Source organism: Harpegnathos saltator, unplaced genomic scaffold (assembly GCF_003227715.2).
Source record: "Harpegnathos saltator strain DR-91 unplaced genomic scaffold, Hsal_v8.6 scaffold115, whole genome shotgun sequence".
NCBI lineage: Eukaryota > Metazoa > Arthropoda > Insecta > Hymenoptera > Formicidae > Harpegnathos > Harpegnathos saltator.
This window is the reverse complement of record NW_020229890.1, coordinates 1,873,505-1,880,960: the sequence shown is the minus strand read 5'-3', so window position 1 is coordinate 1,880,960 and position 7,456 is coordinate 1,873,505. Positions and strand designations below refer to the sequence as shown.

General features: G+C 36.5%; 1 long non-coding RNA gene across 1 annotated transcript; it reads left to right on the top strand.

The window, feature by feature from the left end:
* Positions 1–203: 203 nt before the first annotated feature.
* On the top strand, positions 204–1,492 carry LOC105188522 (uncharacterized). Its single transcript, XR_850200.2, has 2 exons — positions 204–376; positions 931–1,492. It is a non-coding gene; the product is annotated as an uncharacterized LOC105188522 (long non-coding RNA).
* The last annotated feature ends 5,964 nt before the right edge of the window (positions 1,493–7,456 follow it).

Below are 7,456 nucleotides of genomic sequence, written 5' to 3'. Positions count from 1 at the left end.
GATTTTGCAGAAAATTTCCAAGGAAATCTCATTCTTTCGGAGATTTCGACATAGTTGCGTACACATCAGCGGTAAACTTACTTGTCCTTGGATTATCACTCGCAGCGCACATGAAGCGTCCCCAAGCGGTCCGAGCTGGAATCGTGCAAGAAATTTAACGACACGTGAGAGTTGCGTGCCGTTTCTCGCGGTTCTTGCCGGCGCGAGTGTCTCCGCGCACATCGCCACTGTTCTCCGAGAGCTTGAAGCAATCGGAGTAACGCAACGACTCGCAACGGCGCGAGGGGTCCAACGTCGAATCTTTACGCACGAAACTCGCGACGGAGCGAGAAGAAGTCGCATGTCTCGGCCAAGGTCCGTAGAGGAACGGAACAAGGTAAGATCTTCTTACGGTCGCCATTCCCGAGCCGGAGAATCTGTGTTGGCGATATTATGTACGTATTACGGTCTAGTTGTACGAGTGAACAGAGAGAGAATCGAAACATAGTTTAAGTATGTAATCAGAAGCGACCAAAACATAGTTTGAACACATCTCAAGATACCAGTGAGAATCTTCAGAAGAGAAACAATTACAATGCCGGCTTATAGTGCAAAAAGTTGCAAAAATCGAAAATAATGTTCGACGATGACGGTATGTGGCTAATCAGCCGAGCCACGGTCGCCGCGATTTTCGAGTCAAACCGTGTGAAGTGGACGAGAGGACCTTACCTTGTCCCGTTTCTCGTATCCACGGATTCACCTTGGTCTCGGCTACTGAAATATCCTTGCAGATGTTCTTTGTTTTTCAAATCACAATCATACGTCGTCCGTTGCGATGAAAAAGTATCCCAGGCGGTATCCCAGGAGAATTCGATCTCCTTGAACGAAGTGGTCTCCAAGAGAACAAACCGTGCTCGCGACCGTGGATCTTAATTTCCGATATTTTTTCAGAATATTGCGTCTTCGATTCTTCGGAGCTTGGCGAAACTGGTAGGAAATTGAGCCGCGAGGTTCGGCCCTGCTGTGCACACGCATCGTTCTCCCATCTCGCACCGAGGGTGCGTGCGCGTGTCCGGACGCAGAGCGCCATGTGTTCCGCTGACGATGGATATAATGTACGCCTACCCACGGAAATACGCTTCTTGACGGATCGCCCGACTAATTCGGTAGTTGTCACCGGGTATGCGCGTGGATTGATGACGACCACCTAGCCGCACCCGCCGCGAATTCCTCGGAAATTCTTCGGCCTCGAGGAAGAGACCGAAGAACTTGGCTGCTTAATTGGGACTTTCGCCGCGACAATGATGACGGTAATAATAGAGCCTTAATTCGCTCGGCGACTTTGCGCGCGTCTAGACGAGGAAGTCTCTTCGCGCGTGTGTCCTCGTTTTTTTCCTTTTCTTTTCTTGGTCTTTGTCGTGAAGCTTCGGCGCAAGCTTTTTGTTTGTTTTCGCGTGTAATTTTGGAAATCTCTGAAGAGGCGCGAGTGACTCAAACAATGACATGGACACCACGTCCGATTGAATTTGTTCCGAGGCGCGAGACAAGTCTAGAGATAATGAGCAGCGTTGATTTGACGTCGATGTTGCAATATGATTTATTTAAGGAAATCTAATTGCGCGCGCGCGCTAAAATAAGATGGCCGCGAAATGGTCGCGGGAAAGTAATGAGAGCCCTCGCAATAGCTTAAAGATGATTTTTGTCCGAGTAAACGTTGTTTTCGTTATTCGAAAACAAGTATAATTCACAGTGCGAATTGTTTTGCATTGTATATTGAGCAATGTGATACACGCGCCGTAAAATAGGTACAAATATCATCTCTTTTGCTTATTTGTTTGGTTTATTTGAGAATTGAATTCAGCCAAAATGTTACCACATCCATTTTACAAATCTACCGAAGGTCCTTTTTGTATTTTTCGCTCAATGCGAACTCATTTTTTGCGAACTTTCGATGAAAGAGATTTCGATAAAAGCGTATGGAAATATTATTTATCAATTTTGACAGAGACTCTAAAGATAATATAGAGCAATTATATAAGAAATATATAAGAATATAAGAAATACCTGTTTATTACATGTGACACGTCTGAGATTCACTGTTGAGTCGTATTACGATCTCGTTAAATTGGCGGTAGAAGCGGTGGCGCCTCGTAGCGGTAGATTTAGAAATATACTTTAAAATAACCTACACACATACACATACTTTGTACATCGCGTGAAGTGCGGCTAGCAGCCTGCCTGGTGCCATCTAGCGGCGTCTTGAGAAGACCTTTGAGTTACACTCAATGGGTTTGAGTTTCGGTTAAGTGGAATCAGATAGAACCTAATGTCCAAATTTAGAAATTTTCTTTTTCCTTCGATGCGAAAGCTCGAAGAAAAGTATGGGAATTTGAAAGAGAAATTGGTTGAACAAAAGCTTTTCTCACACTCTGTTCGTTTCGATACAAGTTTTTAATACTCGTTGATTAAAATTATTATAATATCTTATAGAATAGATGTCATAAAAAGATGATTTTCTATCGAATCTCAATTTTATTATTATTACGTTGATTTTTTTCAGTTGTGCTTTAACTGGCCGCAAGGTTATAAAACAAATATACCAGTACTACGTTAAAATGTTGATACATTAAATAATGATATATTCAAGTTAAATCACGTAATAATATAATGAAGCTAATAGTAGATTTTACTTTGCTGACCTTAATCTTTGTCCATGTTTTCGTTTATATTATCTTCGTCCACGTGTTCATCTATATTGTTTTCACGTGATCATGTGTACGTCCTCGTCTATACGTTTGTTTATATCGTCTACGTTCATGTATTCCTCTATTCTATCGTTTTCGTCTATATGTTCGCCTATATAATTTTCGTAATATTGTTTCTGAACTATTTTAATATATGTTATAAAAAATAATTGCATAAAGTATACATGTAAATATAAATATAAATATAAATATACACATATATATGCACATATCATAAAAGTATATCACAATCATCCATATATATATATATATATATATATATATGTGTATTGTATTATTTATTATTTATATTTGTACTGTATTCCTCTCGTACAATATTCGTGAAAATTATACAATATTCTTGTCAATGTAGACGTGAGTCAAGTGCAGTCATTAAAAGTCTTTAAAATTTTATTTATTATTTATATTTGTACTGAGTCAAGCAGTCACTATGAATTGGTTTTTTCGCGCTCATCCAGGATCATCCTTTCATTTCTTTTAGTCGTCAGAATATTTTACCTTTTAGAAATTATGTAGTTTTCCGACAGATTTCGATATGTGCGAGCCATTCATGATACATGTCTATATTGAATCTGAAAAATATAAAACAATTTATTGAAAATTTGAATTCAATTATAAGTAAGAAACTACTCGAATATCTATATAACCTGATAATATAATTTGGCTATATATATATATATATATATATATATATATCGTCATTAATATTAAAAATTTAAATATGAAAAAAGTCAAGAGTTTACCTCTTTATCCTTTTTTTCTCCATTATCCTTAAATATGCCACTGATATGAGATGTTATCCTTCATTTCTATGCAGTTTCCATGCAAGATGGATTTGTACTTTGTCGTCCAATAGCTCGTGGAATGGATCTTGGGCTTGGTCATTATTGTCTACTTTATTTAGTGTATTATTTAGTCCAAACTGTGATGACGACCTTTCTCACACCTTTAACAACACAGAATATAATGACGTCATAGAAATTACCAAGTTAGTATATAATTTATGTATTGTAAAATAAAACCTAAAAGATAAAATCTATTGTTAAATAATAATATACACTTATGCACACATACACTTACCACGTATATTTCTTCATCTAATATTGTATCTCTTGATATTCGCCTAGTTGTTTATTCTCATCTGCTGATCTGCATCCCTTCTTACATAAGAGAGAAGCAAGTGTCTAATTTGGCTATACGTTCGTCTACGTCCATATGTTCTTCGACATTGTTTTTGTTTATATGTTTGCCTATATGATTTTGGTTTCCAAGTAAATAATTTTTGTTGTCGTCTATGTCCATGTGTTCCTCTGCATTATTTTTGTCTAAGTTATTTTCGTCTTTGTTTGAATAAATTTCTATGTCCATTTCTTCGTCGTTTTCTTCGTTTGTAGAATTTTCTACAGATGTATCGATTTTACTAGGCCGTGTATTCTATTTAATATGGCATATAATTCTGTATTGGAATATGATGGATTTTCGTTAATGGGATATGCATACCTAAATAGATGAAGGCCTATAGGCTGATATTCAGGATGGTAGATCTGTACGGGAGCTTCTTCCACATCCATCTTCATCGTTTTCATTCGTATCATTTTGTATGATAAATTTCTATGTCCATTTCTTCGTCAATATCCGTAAGATTGATAATCTTACGGATATTGATAATTTTATCGATATAGACGAACCTATGGATTTAGACGAACCTATGGATGTCGATAATTTTATGGATACTGGTAATTTTATGGATATTAATAATTTTATGGGTATTGATAATCTTATGGATATCGATAGTCTTATGGATATTGATAATCTTATGGATATTGAAAATCTAATGGACATATTAATTGAATCAATAGAAAATTCTACAAACGACGAAAACGATGAAATGGATCAAAATCATATAGGCATCGTCTGTTTAACACATTGCATGCGGGAAACGTACTTTTACGTTTTTTGCAGTCTGTCACTAGAGCGCGGGTCACGTAAAAGTACGTATTTAGTAGATTCGTGCTGGAGAGCGGGTATCATATAAATACGATGGGCATTGTAAGTGTGTATGGTGTTTGCGTTGCTAGGCAACGATTTCCATTGTTTCTTTCTAGAAGTTTAGTTTGTCGAGTTATGAAAAAATATTTTTGAATAAATAGTAAAATTAGAAATTGTCTATTTCCCTTTCATTTTTAGTTCACTATTCTATATTAACTTATTAAAAGAAAATTTCGTTTTTTTTTTTAAATAATCGTAGAGCATATATTGAAGTGCAAAATAAATGGCCCCAAGCGATACTTTGAATAAACTATTTTTTGTATTTCTCTTGAAATTTTTCGTTCTTTTATTGATCAAAAAAACTCGGAAACTTGGTTGCGCACCTAGTATACCCGCATGCAATGTGTTAATATGGGATATAATTCTGCATTGGATTATGATGGATTTTCGTTAATGGGATATACCTCCCTAAATACGAGGGCAGCCTGAAAAGTTTTCGGCCTAATGAAAGAAAATTTTTTTTGCCGTGAAATATGTTTTATTTTTCAATACAATCTTCTGAAGCTTCAATACATTTATTCCAACGTCTTTCCAATGAAAGAAAATTTTATTTGCCGTGAAATATGTTTTATTTTTCAATATAATCTCCTGAAACTTCAATACATTTATTCCAACGTTTTTCCAATAATTCAATACCATCATTAAAGTGTGATTCCGGAAGGTTCTTTTCGCTCTGGTGTATAGTGGTGGATTCAAGTTTCATCAATAGTTATGAAACGACGCTTGAAATCCATTTCATTTTGCTCAAAACGATTAAAATCTGCCAGACACGCTTGAGAAATACGCATTCGAATACGCGTTTTTAGTCTAGTTTGTTAGCAAATGCGACACCCATCTTGCACCAAGCATTTTCAACTGGTGCTAATATTCGAATGACTTGACAGATCGAATAAAATTTTACATGGGTTTGTATCAGAAATGCCACTTTCCAATACAATTATAGTTTGACAGTTTCTAATGCCATGTATGTGTCAGATCAAGAGCTTTTTAAACTTCTTACATAGATGAACATCTATATATTGGTATTCAGGATGGTAGATTTGTCCGAAAGCTTCTTCCACATCTATCTCGTCTTCGTTCGTATAATTTTGTTGGTATATGTTTTTCCGTTTACATTGTTTATGTTGTTTGATCATGTATATGTCTTCGATTATATATTCATCTATGTCCATATATACTTCTATATTTTTGTTTATATATTCATCTGCATAATCTTGGTTCTCGAGTGAATAACTTTCGTTGTCGTCCATGTCCATTTCTTCGTTTTCTTTGTTTATAGGTTGTCCTGTAAATTCCACAGATATATCCATTAGATTTTCAATATCCATAAGATTATCAATATCCATAAGATTATCAATATCCATAAAATTATCAATATCCATAAAATTACCTGTATCCATAAAATCATCAACATCCATAGGTTTGCCTATATCCATAGGTTCGTCTACATCCATAGGTTCGCCCATGTTCATAGGTTCATCAATATCCATAAGTTCGGCTTCTCCCTCCGCATAAAAGCTTGACCAGAAGATTCCTTGATTTTCCATCCTGTAAAAAACCTCCTCTAGAAAATCTTCTCTAAAGAAAATCACTGTACAGTGACATTCTATTTGTTGGACAAAATAAATGCAATTAACACTAAATTTTAACACAATTTTGTAACATCTTTCAATAGCGATAAGCAGCCAAAAATCATTGTATTGAGACGAAACGAAGCTCAAATTAAAGCCCGGACATTTCTTGTAAAGATTTGTAAAAAGTGAATTGTAAAAAATGTTCTACAAAATGGCGGATGTTGAAAATAAACTTTGATTAATGGGAAAAAATGTGTTTTTTAATTGTTACATTGCTCAGGGGAATCGGTTCTCTGGTACAAAAATGTATGAGGTTTTAAACTCATTTAATTCCTAACAAATTCATATTTTAATCATTTTTCTACGATCCTTTTCGATAAGGTTTCCTTGAAATCTATAGTCTTGTTTTTTATTACCAAATCCCTACACTTTATTTCTCTCGCGCTAATTCTCTTTCCTCTCTTTTCGAACAAGTTAAATTCTGTACATTTGTTTTTTTCCGAGTCTCGAATGTGTGCACTGGTGTTCAATAATAGAGGACCTTCATAATATCAATGAATGAAAATTACGAAAAAGAGAAGGACTAACACAAGATCTTGCCTAGATGCGGCAATAAAAGCGCAGATGTAACAATCGTCATTGTCTGATCAGCGTTTCTACATCATGCGCCTTGTCTGTAAATTGCACATTGATAAACTGCCCTCGTCTATTGAGACGATTTTCATGTATTTTAATCATTTCTGATTCGGTAAGGTACAACCGGTTGACCCTGAAGATCGATCGACCTTCGCGTTCGGTCGGTCGACGCGGGTGCATCGTAAACAGACGCGTAGTGCATTTGTAGGCCGGCGAGAAAAGCGGGTGGCAGTGGAGGGAGCGGAGGAGAAGGAGGAAGAAGAAGAAAAGCGCGTCGTATGCGCCGCTGAAGGCATCCTAGAGGAGGACGAGAAGGAGGAGGAGGAGGAGGAGGAGGAGGAGGAAGAGTAGTCTTTCTATTTTGAGCTTGCGTCTCTCGGTGACGTCACATGGCCGAAAATATCATACGGTTAGGGAGGTGCAGTCCGCGGGCCTGTTGCGCGGTCCAGGTCT